Source organism: Mus musculus, chromosome 14 (genome assembly GCF_000001635.26).
Source record: "Mus musculus strain C57BL/6J chromosome 14, GRCm38.p6 C57BL/6J".
In the NCBI taxonomy this organism is placed as follows: domain Eukaryota; kingdom Metazoa; phylum Chordata; class Mammalia; order Rodentia; family Muridae; genus Mus; species Mus musculus.
In genome coordinates, this window is record NC_000080.6 from 52,695,092 (window position 1) to 52,710,777 (window position 15,686).

Genomic DNA, 15,686 nt, shown 5'->3' on the forward strand with positions numbered 1-15,686 from the left:
TATTCTACAAGTGAATTCTACGCGTCTCGACCCTTCGCTGACAAAGGGCTTCTCCACTGGATTTCCTCTGCATTTTCCTACTTTAAGGCGTGGGTGGGGGTAGGCTTGTTTGCCGTGATCCTATGCAGTGGAGCGTTGCTTTTGCTCTGGATGGTCTATAAACTTAAAGCCCAAACAAAAAGGGACAGGATGGTAATAGCCCAAGCACTTGCAGCATTAGAACAAGGTGCCTCCCCTGATATATGGTTATCTATACTTAAGCAATAGGTCGCTGGCCACTCAGCTCTTGCACCCCATGAGGCTAGTCTCATTGCACGGGATAGAGTGAGTGTGCTTCAGCAGCCCGAGAGAGTTGCTCGGCTAAGCACTGCAGTAGAAAGGCTCTGCGGCATAAAATGAGCCTATTCTAGGGAGACATGTCATCTTGTATGAAGGTTGAGTGTCCAAGTGTCCTTCCCCCAGGAAAAATGACACGGGAGCGGACCAAGACCCCTCCGGGTGATGAGCCTGTGAGAAGGTTTTGTGTAATGCCTCTATTTTTGCACACTGGGGATTTGACCTCTATCTCCACTCTCAGTACTGGGTGGCCTGTTGCCTTTTAAATAAAAGAAAAGGGGGAGATGTGAGGAGCCGCCCTTGCAATCGCCATTACAAGATGGCGCTGATATCCGGTGTTCTAACTGGTAAACAAATAGTCTGCGTATGTGCTGGGGTATTTTTCCATTCCTTGTGCCCTGCTTGTCCTGTGGCATCATCTGGCATCATCTGGGCTGATAGTGAGCAGCCAGTCAGGGTGAATTACGTCTCCAACCCCTCTTGTGGCCTATTTAAGGACCGAGTTTCCTGTGTTCTAGGCCTCCCCCCCCCCGAAGCTGATGATCTTTCTCTCGAGATGCATTAAAGCTATGCTGCAGAAGAACCCATGTGTGTCCTTGCTGGCGAGACTCCATATCATATCACAGGAACAGAAAGGAAGAAGTCAAAATATCACTTTTTGCAAATGATATGATAGTATATACAAGTGACCCTAAAAATTCCACCAGACAACTCCTAAACATGATAAACAGCTTCAGTGAAGTAGCTAGATATAAAATTAACTCAAACAAGTCAATGGCCTTTCTGTACACAAAGGATAAACAGGCTGAGAAAGAAATTAGGGAAACAACACCCTTCACAATAGTCACAAATAATATAAAATACCTTGGCTTGACTCTAACTAAGGAAGTGAAAGATCTGTATGATAAGAACTTCAAGTCTCTGAAGAAAGAAATTAAAGAAGATCTCAGAAGATGGAAAGATCTCCCATGCGCATGGATTGGCAGGATCAATATAGTAAAAATGGCTATTTTGCCAAAAGCAATTTACAGATTCAATGCAATACCCATCAAAATTCCAACTCAATTCTTCAATGAATTAGAAAGGGCAATCTGCAAATTCATCTGGAATAACAAAAAACCTAGGGTAGCAAAAACTCTTCTCAAGGAATAAAAGAATCTCTGGTAGAATCTCCATGCCTGACCTAAAGCTGTACTACAGAGCAATTGTGATAAAAACTGCATGGTACTGGTATATCGACAGACAAGTAAACCAATGGAATAGAATTGAAGACCCAGAAATGAACCCACACACCTATGGTCACTTGATCTTCGACAAGGGAGCTAAAACCATCCAGTGGGAAAAAGAGAGCAGTTTCAACAAATGATGCTGGCACAACTGGCAGTAATCATGTAGAAGAATGGGAATTGATCCATTCCTATCTCCTTGTACTAACGTCAAATCTAAGTAGATCAAAGAACTCCACAAAAAAACAGACACAGTGAAACTTATAGAGGAGAAAGTGGGGAAAAGCCTTGAAGATATGGGCACAGGGGAAAAATCCTGAATAGAACAGCAATGGCTTGTGCTGTAAGATCAAGAATCGACAAATGGGACCTCATAAAATTGCAAAGCTTCTGTAAGGTAAAAGACACTGTCAAGGAGAGAAAAAGGCCACCAACAGATTGGGAAAGGATCTTTAGCAATCCTAAATCAGATACGAGACTAATATCCAATATATATATAAAGAACTCAAGAAGGTGGACTCCAGAAAATCAAATAACCCCATTAAAAATGGGGTACAGAGCCAAATAAAGAATTCTCACCTGAGGAATACCGAATGGCAGAGAAGCACCTAAAAAAAAAAATGTTGAGCATCCTTAATCATTAGGGAAATGCAAATCAAAGCCACCCTGAGATTCCACCTCATACCAGACAGAATGGCTAAGATCAAAAATTCAGGTGACAGCAGATGCTGGAGAGGATGTGGAGAAAGAGGAATACTCTTCCATTGTTGGTGGGATTGCAAGCTGGTATTACCACTCTGGAAATCAGTCTGGCAGTTCTTCAGAAAATTTGACATAGATATAATGGAGGATCTCTCAATACCTCTCCTGGGCATATATCCAGAATATTTTCCAACTGGTAGGAAGGACACATGTTCCACTATGTTCATAGCAGCCTTATTTATAATAGCCAGAAGGTGGAAAGAACCCAGATGCCCCTCAACAGAGGAGAGGAATGAATACAGAAAATGTGGTACATTTACATAATGGAGTACTGCTCAGCTATTAAAAAGAATGAATTTATGAAATTCCTAGGCAAATGGATAGACCTGGAAGGCATGATCCTGATTCAGGTAACCCAATCACAAAAGAACTCACATAATATGTACTCACTGATAAGTGGATATTAGCCCAGAAACTTAGAATACTGAAGATGCAAGATACAATTTGCAAAACACATGAAACTCAAGAAGAACGAAGACCAAAGTGTGGACACTTTGCCCCTTCTTAGAATTAGGAACAAAACACCTGTGGAAGGAGCTACAGAGACAAAGTTTGGAGCTGACAGGAAAGGATGGACCATCTAGAGACTGCCATATCCAGGGATCCATCCCATAATCAGCCTCCAAATGATGACACCATTGCATACATTAGCAAGATTTTGCTGAAAGGACCCTGATATAGGTGTCTCTGTGAGGCTATGCCGGGGCCTAACAAACACAGAAGTGGATGCTCACTGTCAGCTATTGGATGGATCACAGGGCCCCCAATGGAGGAGCTAGAGAAAGTACCCAAGGAGCTAACAGGACCTGCAATATGAATGTGGAACAACAATAGAACTAATCAGTACCCCCCAGAGTTCATGCCTCTAGCTGTATATGTATCAGAAGATGGCCTAGTTGGCCATCATTGGAAAGAGAGGCCCATTGGTCTTCGAAACTTTACATGCCTCAGTATAGGGGAATGCTAGGGCCAAGAAGTGGGAGTTGGTGGGTAGGGGAGTGGGCGGGTATGGGGGACTTTTGGAATAGCATTGGAAATATAAATGAAGAAAATACCTAATTAAAAAAAAAGAATGGATCAATTTGCATTCTTCTTCATGATAACCACCAGTTGTGCCAGCACCATTTGTTGAAAATGCTGTCTTTTTTCCACTCAATGGTTTTAGCACCCTTGCCAAAGATCAATTAACCATAGGTGTGTGGGTTCATTTCTGGGTCTTCAATTCTATTCCATTGATCTACCTGTCTGTCATTGTATCAGTTTTTATCACAATTGCTCTGTAGTACAGGTTAAGGTCATGGTGATTCCACCAGAGGTTATTTTATTGTTGAGAGCAGTTTTTGCTATCTTAGGATTTTTGTTATTCCAGATGAATTTGGAAATTGCCCTTTCTAACTCGGTGAAGAATTGAGTTGGAATTTTGATGAGGATTGCATTGAAGGCAGTGCAAGATAGCCATTTTGGCTATATTAATCCTGCCAATACATGAGCATGGGAGATCTTTCCATCTTCTGAGATCTTATTTGATTTCTTTCTTCAGAAACTTGAAGTTCTTATCATACAGATCTTTCACTTCCTTAGTTAGAGTCTCATCAAGATATTTTATATTATTTGTGACTATTGTGAAGGGTGTTGTTTCCCTAATTTCTTTATCAGTCTGTATGATCACCATGCCTGACCTCAAGATGTACTACAGAGCAATTGTAATAAAAACTGCATGCTCTTTGACAAGGGAGCTAAAACCATTGAGTGGAAAAAAGACAGCATTTTCAACAAATCGTGTTGACACTACTGGTGATTATCATGTAGAAGAATGTGAATTGACCCATCCCTATCTCCTTGTTCAAAGCTCAAGTCTAAGCGGATCAATGAACTCCACATAAAACTAGAGACACTGAAACTTTTAAAGGAAAAAGTGGGGAAAGGCCTCGAAGATATGGGCACAGGGTAAAAATTCCTGAACAGAACATCAATGTGCTGTAAGATTGAGAATTGACAAATGGAAACTCATAAAATTGCAAAGCTTCTTTCTGTAAGGCAAAAGACACTGTCAATAAGACAAAAAGGCCACCAACAGATTGGGAAAGGATCTTTAGCAATCCTAAATCAGATAGGGGACTAATATCCAATATATATAAAGAACTCAAGAAGATGGACTCCAGAAAAACAAATTACCCTATTTTAAAAAATGGGGTATTGAGCTAAGCAAAGAATTCTCAAGTGACGAATACCGAATGGATGAGAAGAACCTGAAAAAAATGTTCAACATCCTTAATCATCAGGGAAATGCAAATCAAAACAACCTTGAGATTCTACCTCACACCAGTCAGAATGACTAAGATAAAAAATTCAGGTGACAGCAGATGCTGGCGAGGATGTGCAGAAAGAGGGACACTCCTCCATTGCTGGTGGGATTGCAAGCTTGTACAACCACTCTGGAAATCAGTCTGGAGGTTCCTCAGAAAATTAAACATAGTACTACCAGAATATCCAGCAATTCCTCTTCTGGACATATCCAGAACATGTTCCATCTGGTAATAAGGGCACATGCTCCACTATGTTCATAGCAGCCTTATTTATAGTAGCCAGAAGGTGGAAAAAACCTAGATGTCCCTCTACAGAAGAATGAGTATTGAAATTGTGGTATATTTACACAATGGAGTTCTACTCAGCCATTAAAAACAATTAATTTATGAAATTCTTAGGCAAATGGATGGATCTGGAGGATATCATCCTGAGTGAGGTAATCTAATCACAAAAGCACTCACATGTTATGCACCCACTGATAAGTGGATATTAGCCCACAAATTCCGAATACCCAAGATATAATTTGCAAACACATGAAGCTCAAGAAGAAGGAAGACCAAAGTGTGGACACTTCAATCCTCCTTAGAATAGGGGACAAAATACCCATGAAAGGTGTTTAAGAGACTAAGTTTGGAGCTTAGACGGAAGGATGGACCATCCAGAGACTGCCCCACCTTGGGATCCATCCCATAATCAGCCACCAAACGAAGACACTATTGCATATGCCAGCAAGATTTTGCTGAAAGGACCTTGATATAGCTGTCTCTTGTGAGGCTATGCCAGTTCCTGGCAAATATGGAATTAGATGCTCACAATTATCTATTGGATGGAACACAGTGCCCCAAATGGAGGAGCTAGAGAAAGTAGCCAAGGAGCTGAAGGGGTCTACAACCCTATAGGAGGAACAACAATATGAACTAACTAGTACCCCAAGAGCTTGTGTCTCTAGCTGCATATGTAGCAGAAGATGTCCTAGTCGGCCATCATTGGGAAGAGAGGCCCCTTGGTCTTGCAAACTTTATATGCCCCAGTATAGGGGAATGCCAGGGCCAGGAAGCAGGAATTAGTGGGTTGGGGAGCAGAGTCGGGGGAAGGTATAGGGGACTTTCGGGATAGCATTTGAAATGTAAATGAAGAAAATATCTAATAAAAAATTGTTAAAAGAAAAAGAAATAACACATTGCATTAGATCGAGTTTCTGAGAAAGAGAATCTGAACTTAGAATTCATAATTGAGGAAAGCAGTTTGATTTGGAAGGGGTGGGAGATGGTATTGGTCTCAGATAGGAACTGTTTGTGTTGACAGCTTTCCTTGAGCAGGGGAGGCTGTGGTTTCAGACAGGAACCATCTGTGCTAGCAGATAGTCTTTGGGGGTGGGGGGATTCCAGCCAGTCAGAGATATTTTCACTCTTAAATTCTAACTGTAGTTTTATTCTTAATCTAGTTCATATAGTTGGTCTTGTTTGTCTTGAAGTGCCCAGTTTAGATTAAATAACTTGTTTTATCATGAAACCACAACACATTTTTAACTCATTTACGATCTTTGAGTCTTTTCAGATTTCTTGTTGCGGAAAATTTCCTGAAGATTCATTAAGCTCATAGCCAGAAATGTTAGCAAAGGAACTTACCAACCTGACTGTCAACTTGTGCTAAGCTCTCCTCCTCTCTTCCATAAGGTCAGCTCTTTGATGAGGACAGAATAACATTTGTGTTCTGGAAGATAAGAGTTGGATTTCTCAGGTGGAAAGATATCCTGACTTTGTTGTCAGTGTAGAGATACAAAGTCAAAATTGAGATTTATCTGACTTAAAGAGAAACTAACAGACATTGGTTTTGGAGAGAGCAGAGTGAAGCTGGAACTATGCCATTCAAATGATGAAAAGCTTTTTTGTATGTTATGGATGGAATGTAGGATAAAGAATGATATAAAGGAGACCTGACTTTGGCTCAACTCATACACTACTCCCCACTGCTGAGAAGGGCATGCGATAGGCAAGGGAGATAGCTCAGGATTAGATTATCTAGCAATCATTTTGAATATTCTATGTATCAGAGTTCTAGGATACAGCTCTCTTCTTTTTGGTTTTGGTGCTGGGATCTCTTCCAAATATGTCATAAGTACTCTATAAGGAATTTGTGCAGTGTAAATGTACATGAGTGATTTTGTTATGCTTTGTGTTTTGGTCTGACTCAAAGAAGAAGCAATGAGTCTCAGGCATCCCTAAGTAGGTTAGAAATCTCCAGGCTGAGATAAAATACAACACCTGGGAGAAATACAAATAGAATTTTGAGTAGTTTGGTTAGAAGGTAACAATTATGTTAGATCACTAGGTTTTCTTTTTCTTTTTTTTTTCAGGAATTTTCAATATAAGGAAGTCTTAGGTTTTCACTTTTCGTAACAAATGGATGATTAAACCCAATACCACTGACTTGAGAAAAATAAATCTCTGTTGACAAAAACAATCTAAATAAACATAACGAATTAGTTTTCAAAGTGAAGACCTACATTCTTTTCTGAAAATAGTAAAAGCACATAGTTAGTTCATTGCTATGTTTGCTTTGGGAATGATTCTGAGGCGTTCTGTTCTTCATTTTACATCCAGGTGAAATTACTCTATGTACAGTTAATAATTGTGAGCTTCCACTATTGTCTATGCTTAAAAAAAGGATAACATTATGCCACTCTTGGTTTAAATTTAAGGATAAAGAAGGAGATAGCAGGATGTACCTATCCTGCCACTTTTGTCCCCAGGTTCCCCCAGTTTCTTCATGAAAGAGGACGTCTGGCAGTGTGAGCATTTGTGCACACACATGAATGAACAGGCTTTGTGCTAGACCACAGAGCAGACACTAACAATTCAGTTGCTCCTTTCTTTGCCTGCACCCAATATTAGTCTAAAATAGCTCTCAATAGAATTATTGTTCCTCTCTAAAACTATATGATGTAGGCCTCCACTAGATTGGTGTTCTTGGCATACTTATTTCTATGATTCCACTAGAATGGACATAAGCTTTGCTTCCAGAATTCAATGCCCTTTTAGTCCAATATACTAAATGCTTCTACAAAATAGGCAAAGGTGTAAAAGACATTTGATCAGGTTTATCATTAAAATGGCCCTTCTTCCTTGGCACCAGTTTGTAGTTAGTTTCTTTTTTGTTGTGACACAATACCATGACCAGAAGCAACTTCAATAGAAAGATTTCTTTTAACTCACAATTCCAGGTCATATACCATCCCATCTGGGAGCCAAGGCAGCTAGAATATTTTTTTTTGAATTTTTTTTTAATTAGGTATTTTCCTCATTTACATTTTCAATGCTATCCCAAAGGTCCCTCATACCCACCCCCCCAATCCCCTACCCACCCACTCCCCCTTTTTGGCCCTGGCGTTCCCCTGTACTGGGGCATATAAAGTTTGCAAGTCCAATGGGCCTCTCTTTCCAGTGATGGCCGACTAGGCCATCTTTTGATACATATGCAGCTAAAGACAAGAGCTCCCGGGTACTGGTTAGTTCATATTGTTGTTCCACCTATAGGGTTGCAGTTCCCTATAGCTCCTTGGGTAATTTCTCTAGCTCCTCCATTAGGGGCCGTGTGACCCATCCAATAGCTGACTGTGATCATCCACTTCTGTGTTTGCTAGGCCCCGGCATAGTCTCACAAGAGAGAGCTATAACTGGGTCCTTTCAGCGAAATCTTGCTAGTGTATGCAATGGTGTCAGAATTTGGAAGCTGATTATGGAATGGATTCCTGCATATGGCAGTCACTAGATGGTCCATCCTTTCGTCAAAGCTCCAAATTTTGTCTCTGTAACTCCTTCCAAGGGTGTTTTGTTCCCATTTCTAAGAAGGGGCAAAGTGTCCACACTTTGGTCTTGGTTCTTCTTGAATTTCATGCGTTTGGCAAGTTGTATCTTATATCTTGGGTATCCTAAGTTTCTGGGCTATTATCCACTTATCAGTGAGTACATATTGTGCGACTTCCTTTGTGATTGGGTTACTTCATTCAGGATGATACCCTCCAGGTCCATCCATTTGCCTAGGAATTTCATAAATTCATTTTTTTTAATAGCTGAGTAGTATTCCATTGTGTAAATGTACCACATTTTCTGTATCCATTCCTCTGTTGAGGGGCATCTGGGCTCTTTCCAGCTTCTGGCTATTATAAACAAGGCTGCTATGAACATAATGGGACATGTGTTCTTCTTACCGGTTGGGACATCTTCTGGATATATGCCCAGGAGAGGTATTGCGGGATCCTCCGGTAGTACTATGTCCAATTTTCTGAGGAAACGCCAGACTGATTTCCAGAGTGGTTGTACAAGCTTGCAATCCCACCAACAATGGAGGAGTGTTCCCCTTTCTCCACATCCTCGCCAACATCTGCTGTCACCTGAATTTTTCATCTTAGCCATTCTGACTGGAGTGAAGTGGAATCTCAGTGTTGTTTTGATTTGCATTTCCCTGATGATTAAGGATGTTGAACATTTTTTCAGGTGTTTCTCTGCCATTCGGTATTCCTCAGGTGAGAATTCTTTGTTCAGCTCTGAGCCCCATTTTTTAATGGGGTTATTTGATTTTCTGAAGTCCACCTTCTTGAGTTCTTTATATATATATTGGATATTAGTCCCCTATCCAATTTGGGATAGGTAAAGATCCTTTCCCAATCTGTTGGTGGCCTTTTTGTCTTATTGATGGTGTCTTTTGCTTTGCAGAAGCTTTGCAATTTTATGAGGTCCCATTTATCGATTCTTGATCTTACAGCACAAGCCATTGCTGTTTTATTCAGGAATTTTTCCCCTGTACCCATATCTTCGAGGCTTTTCCCCACTTTCTCCTCTATAAGTTTCAGTGTCTTTGGTTTTATGTAGAGTTCCTTAATCCACTTAGACTTGACCTTAGTACAAGGAGATAGAAATGGATCAATTCGCATTCTTCTACATGATAACCGCCAGTTATGCCAGCACCATTTGTTGAAAATGCTGTCTTTTTTCCACTGGATGGTTTTTGCTCCCTTGTCAAAGATCAAGTGACCATAGGTGTGTGGGTTGATCTCTGGGTCTTCAATTCTGTTCCATTGGTCTACTTGTCTGTCACTTTACCAGTACCATTCAGTTTTGATAACAATTGCTCTGTAGTACAGTTTTAGGTCGGGCATGGTGATTCCACCAGAGGTTCTTTTATCCTTGAGAAGAGTTTTTGCTATCCTCGGTTTTTTTTTATTCCAGATGAATCTGCTGATTGCCCTTTCTAATTCGTTGAAGAATTGAGTTGGAATTTTGATGGGTATTGCATTGAATCTGTAAATTGCTTTTGGCAAGATAGCCATTTTTACAATGTTGATCCTGCCAATCGATGAGCATGGGAGATCTTTCCATCTTCTGAGATCTTTAATTTCTTTCTTTATAGACTTGAAGTTCTTATCATACAGATCTTTCACTTCCTTAGTTAGAGTCACGCCAAGGTATTTTATATTATTTGTGACTATTGAGAAGGGTGTTGTTTCCCTAATTTCTTTCTCAGCCTGTTTATCCTTTGTATACAGAAAGGCCATTGACTTGTGTGAGTTAATTTTATATCCAGCTACTTTATTGAAGCTGTTTATCAGGCTTAGGAGTTCTCTGGTGGAATTTTTAGGGTCACTTATATATACTATCATATCATCTGCAAAAAGTGATTTTTGACTTCTTCCTTTCCAATTTTTATCCCCTTGATCTCCTTTTGTTGTCTAATTGCTCTGGCTAGGACTTCAAGTACAATGTTGAATAGGTAGGGCAAGAGTGGACAGCCTTGTCTAGTCCCTGATTTTAGTGGGATTGCTTCCAGCTTCTCACCATTTACTTTGATGTTGGCTATTGGTTTGCTGTAGATTGCTTTTATCATGTTTAGGTATGGGCCTTGAATTCCTGATATTTCCAAGACTTTTATCATGAATGGGTGTTGGATTTTGTCAAATGCTTTCTCAGCATCTAACGAGATTATCATGTGGTTTTTGTCTTTGAGTTTGTTTATATACTGGATTACATTGATGGATTTCCGTATATTAAACCATCCCTGCATCCCTGGGATGAAACCTACTTGGTCAGGATAGATGATTGTTTTGATGTGTTCTTGGATTCGGTTAGCAAGAACTTTATTGAGGATTTTTGCATCGATATTCATAAGGGAAATTGGTCTGAAGTTCTCTATCTTTGTTGGGTCTTTTTGTGGTTTAGGTATCAGAGTAATTGTGGCTTCATAGAATGAGTTGGGTAGAGTACCTTCCGTTTCCATTTTGTGGAATAGTTTGTGAAGAAGTGGAATTAGGTCTTCTTTGAAGGTCTGATAGAACTCTGCACTAAACCCATCTGGTCCTGGGCTTTTTTTGGTTGGGAGACTATTAATAACTGCTTCTATTTCTTTAGGGGATATGGGACTGTTTAGATGGTCAACTTGATCCTGATTCAACATTGGTACCTGGTATCTGTCTAGAAATTTGTCCATTTCATCCAGGTTTTCCAGTTTTGTTGAATATAGCCTTTTGTAGAAGAATCTGATGGTGTTTTGGTTTTCTTCAGGATCTGTTGTTATGTCTCCCTTTTCATTTCTGATTTTGTTAATTAGGATTTTGTCCCTGTGCCCTCTAGTGAGTCTAGCTAAGGGTTTATCTATCTTGTTGATTTTCTCAAAGAACCAACTCCTCGTTTGGTTAATTCTTTGAATAGTTCTTGTTTCCACTTGGTTGATTTCACCCCTGAGTTTGATTATTTCCTGCCTTCTACTCCTCTTCGGTGAATTTGCTTCCTTTTCTTCTAGACCTTTTAGGTGTGTTTTCAAGCTGCTAATGTGTGCTCTCTCTAGTTTCTTTTTGGAGGCACTCAGAGCTATGAGTTTTCCTCTTAGGAATGCTTTCATTGTGTGCCATAAGTTTGGGTATGTTGTGGCTTCATTTTCATTAAACTCCAAAAAGTCCTTAATTTCTTTCTTTATTCCTTCCTTGACCAAGGTATCATTGAGAAGAATGTTGTTCAGTTTCCACGTGAATGTTGGCTTCCTATTATTTATTTTGTTATTGAAGATCAGCCTTAGTCCATGGTGATCTGATAGGATGCATGGGACAATTTCAATATTTTTGTATATGTTGAGGCTTGTTTTGTGACCAATTATGTCGTCAATTTTAGAGAAGGTACCATGAGGTGCTGAGAAGAAGGTATATCCTTTTGTTTTAGGATAAAATGTTCTGTAGATATCTGTTAAGTCCATTTGTTTCATCACTTCTGTTAGTTTCACTGTGTCCCTGTTTAGTTTCTGTTTCCATGATCTGTCCATTGGTGAAAGTGGTGTGTTGAAGTCTCCCACTATTATTGTGTGAGGTGCAATGTGTGCTTTGAGCTTTACTAAAGTTTCTTTAATGAATGTGGCTGCCCTTGCATTTGGAGCATAGATATTCAGAATTGAGAGTTCCTCTTGGAGGATTTTACCTTTGATTTGTATGAAGTGCCCCTCCTTGTCTTTTTTGATGACTTTCGGTTGGAAGTCAATCTTATCAGATATTAGGATGGCTACTCCAGCTTGTTTCTTCATACCACTTGCTTGGAAAATTGTTTTCCAGCCTTTCATTCTGAGGTAGTGTCTATCTTTTTCTCTGAGATGAGTTTCCTGTAAGCAGCAAAATTTTGGGTCTTTTTTGTGTAGCCAGTTTGTTAGTCTATGTCTTTTTATTGGGGAGTTGAGACCATTGATGTTAAGAGATATTAAGGAAAAGTAATTGTTGCTTCCTGTTATTTTTGTTGTTAAAGTTGGCATTCTGTTCTTGTGGCTGTCCTCTTTTAGTTTTGTTGAGGGATTATCTTCTTGTTTTTTCTAGGGCGTGGTTCCCGTCCTTGTATTGGTTTTTTTCTGTTATTATCCTCTGAAGGGCTGGATTCGTGGAGAGATAATGGGTGAATTTAGTTTTGTCGTGGAATACTTTGGTTTCTCCATCTATGGTAATTGAGAGTTTGGCTGGGTATAGTAGGCTGGGCTGGAATTTGTGTTCTCTTAGTGTCTGTATAACATCTGTCCAGGCTGTTCTGGCTTTCATAGTCTCTGGTGAAAAATCTGGTGTAATTCTGATAGGCTTGCCTTTATATGTTACTTGACCTTTTTCCCTTACTGCTTTTAGTATTCTATCTTTATTTAGTGCATTTGATGTTCTGATTATTATGTGTCGGGAGGAATTTCTTTTCTGGTCCAGTCTATTTGGAGTTCTGTAGGCTTCTTGTATGTTCATGGGCATCTCTTTCTTTAGATTTGGGAAGTTTTCTTCAATAATTTTGTTGAAGATGTTTGCTGGTTCTTTGAGTTGAAAATCTTCATTCTCATCCACTCCTATTATCCGTAGGTTCGGTCTTCTCATTGTGTCATGGATTTCCTGGATGTTTTGAGTTAGGATCTTTTTGCATTTTCCATTTTCTTTGATTGTTGTGCAGATGTTCTCTATGGAATCTTCTGCACCTGAGATTCTCTCTTCCATCTCTTGTATTCTGTTGCTGATGCTGGCATCTATGGTTCCAGATTTCTTTTCTAGGGTTTCTATCTCCAGCGTTGCCTCACTTTGGGTTTTCTTTATTGTGTCTACTTCCCTTTTTAGGTCTAGTATGGTTTTGTTCATTTTCATCACCTGTTTGGATGTGTTTTCCTGTTTTTCTATAAGGACTTCTACCTGTTTGGTTGTGTTTTCCTGTTTTTCTTTAAGTACTTGTAACTCTTTAGCAGTGTTCTCCTGTATTTCTTTAAGTGAGTTATTAAATTCCTTCTTTATGTCCTCTACCATCATCATGAGATATGCTTTTAAATCCAGGTCTACCTTTTCAGGTGTGTTAGGGTGCCCTGGATTGGGCAAAGTGTGCGTTCTGGGTTCTGATGATGGTGAGTGGTCCTGGTTTCTGTTAGTAGGATTCTTACGTTTACCTTTCGCCATCTGGCAATCTCTGGAGTTAGTTGTTATAGTTGTCTTTGTTTAGAGATTTTTCCTCTGTTGATTTTGTTACCCTCTATTAGCAGACGTGGGAGACTAGCTTTCTCCTCTGAGTTTCAGTGGTCAGAGCAGTCTCTGCAGGCAATCTCTCCTCTTTCAGGGAAGGTGCACAGTTATCTGGTGTTTGGACCTCCTCCTGGCTGAAGATGAAGGCCCAAAACAGGATCTTTCCCAGAAGCTGTGTTGCTTTGGCCAGGAAGGTGGCCAGTTGTCTGGAGCCGAAGATGGCGCCGCCTCAGAAGCTCTGTGGCTCTCGCCTGGCCCAGAAACGGCTGGCCTCTGTATTCCACACCCTTACCCGTGCAGCCTGCATTCTGCGGAGTCCCGGAGCCCGGCAGCTAGAATTTAAACTAGATGGTCTCAGTACAGATGCGGATGCTTGCAGTTAACCATGACTGAGCGCAGGGACCCCAATAAAGGAGTTAGGGGAAGGACTGAAGGAGCTGAAGGGGCCTTATTTGGCATCAATGGGAGAGGAGGCCCTTGGTCCTGTGAAGGCTTGATGCTCAAGCATAGAGGAATGCCAGGGTGGTGAGGCAGGAGTGGGTAGGTGGGTGGGGGGAGCACCCTCATATAAGCAGGGTAAGGAGGGGATGGGATAGGGGGTTTGCAGAGGAGAAACTTGGAAAGGGAAAAACATTTGAAATGTAAATAAATAAAATATTTAATTAAAAAAAATGATGACAAGCCTATGATGGAAACTGGAGCAATATATATATATATATATAATAAAACTATATCCTTCCATAAATTTAAAAGAGAATTTACTGCTCAAAAATAGAAGCATAAATCACTAAAAAATTAACATAAAATAGATGGTCTCATCACTGTAGTTGTCAGGAATGCAGAAATATGAATGTGAGGTGCTTATCACTCAGCTAGCTAGCTTCCTCTATTGCTGAAGGCCCCAGAGCAGGCAATGTGTTACTCACTTCCAGGTGGGGTCTTTATACACCTATTAGGTCAATAAAGAAAATCCTGCACAGACTTATCCACAACCTTCGCTGGTGGTGTTGATCCACTAGGGGGCACTGCAAGCTTCCCAGAAATGAGTTTTTGAAGTGCCTAAAATATTGGGGAGTTAGTTACACAGAGGAAAGAACACATGAGTGTTACAGACAGCAAAGTTTATTCCTGTTTGCTAACTTTGCCATTCTGTAGAACTACAAAATAGAGCCTGGAAGTCAACTGTGAAGATGATTTCTCGAGGAGAGTTAAAGAAAATAGAATTGTACTCATCAATGTGAGGACTGAAGTTCAATAGAAAATATCTCTACTCCATAATTTCAATTTTAAAATTGTATGATAAAAATCCCCAACTTCACTGACCCAGAACTTACTCCAATACCAATGACAGCCCAACTTTTCATTATTTTCTCTCAGACTAGCAGGGACAAGAATAATTAATCAATAAGAGAAAAACAAAACAAAACCTATCAAGGCACAAAAACAGAAGAAGAAAAGGCAGAGAACACCATTGAACTTGGCCAGCAATTTGTGAGCCTGTAGGGTACAGGGAAGTGACTGGAAGAGAATGGCAAAAGTAAAAAATGATTCAGCGTGAATGTTGTGGGTATAACCTCTTTGTTTCAACAAATGAAAATTCCATTGGAACCATTGTCTTTGTTGATTTTAAGAAAGTGTATTTCCTCATCAGTACACATTGCAACCATCAAACAGGGATTTCTCAAACCCTATCAAATTATGGAATTTAAAAAATGGCTTACTTTTGCTATCCTTCTGAATACTTTGTGATGTATCAAGACCTCAGCTCTTTCACTCACATTTACCCTCAATATCTTTCACTTCAGCTGTGACACAAAACCAACAAACACAACCAATCAATCAACCAACCAACTGACTGACAGACTAGCCAACTAACCAACTAACCAACCAACCAACCAATCAACCAACTGATTAACCAACCTACTAATCAACCAGTTTTTAGGCTGTTGGCTACATGATCTCCTTCTTCAGGGCACGATTTTCATTCCTAGCCAGGGAGAAGTTATAGTGAAGCCTCACTGGGCTGTGGGTGTGGTTTTCCATCAAGATGA

At 40.1% G+C, this 15,686-nt stretch overlaps 1 gene; it reads left to right on the forward strand.

Annotated features, from left to right (window-relative positions):
- The window catches only part of Tcra (T cell receptor alpha chain), a 1,796,232-nt gene that overhangs the window by 267,125 nt on the left and 1,513,421 nt on the right, over positions 1 to 15,686 (forward strand).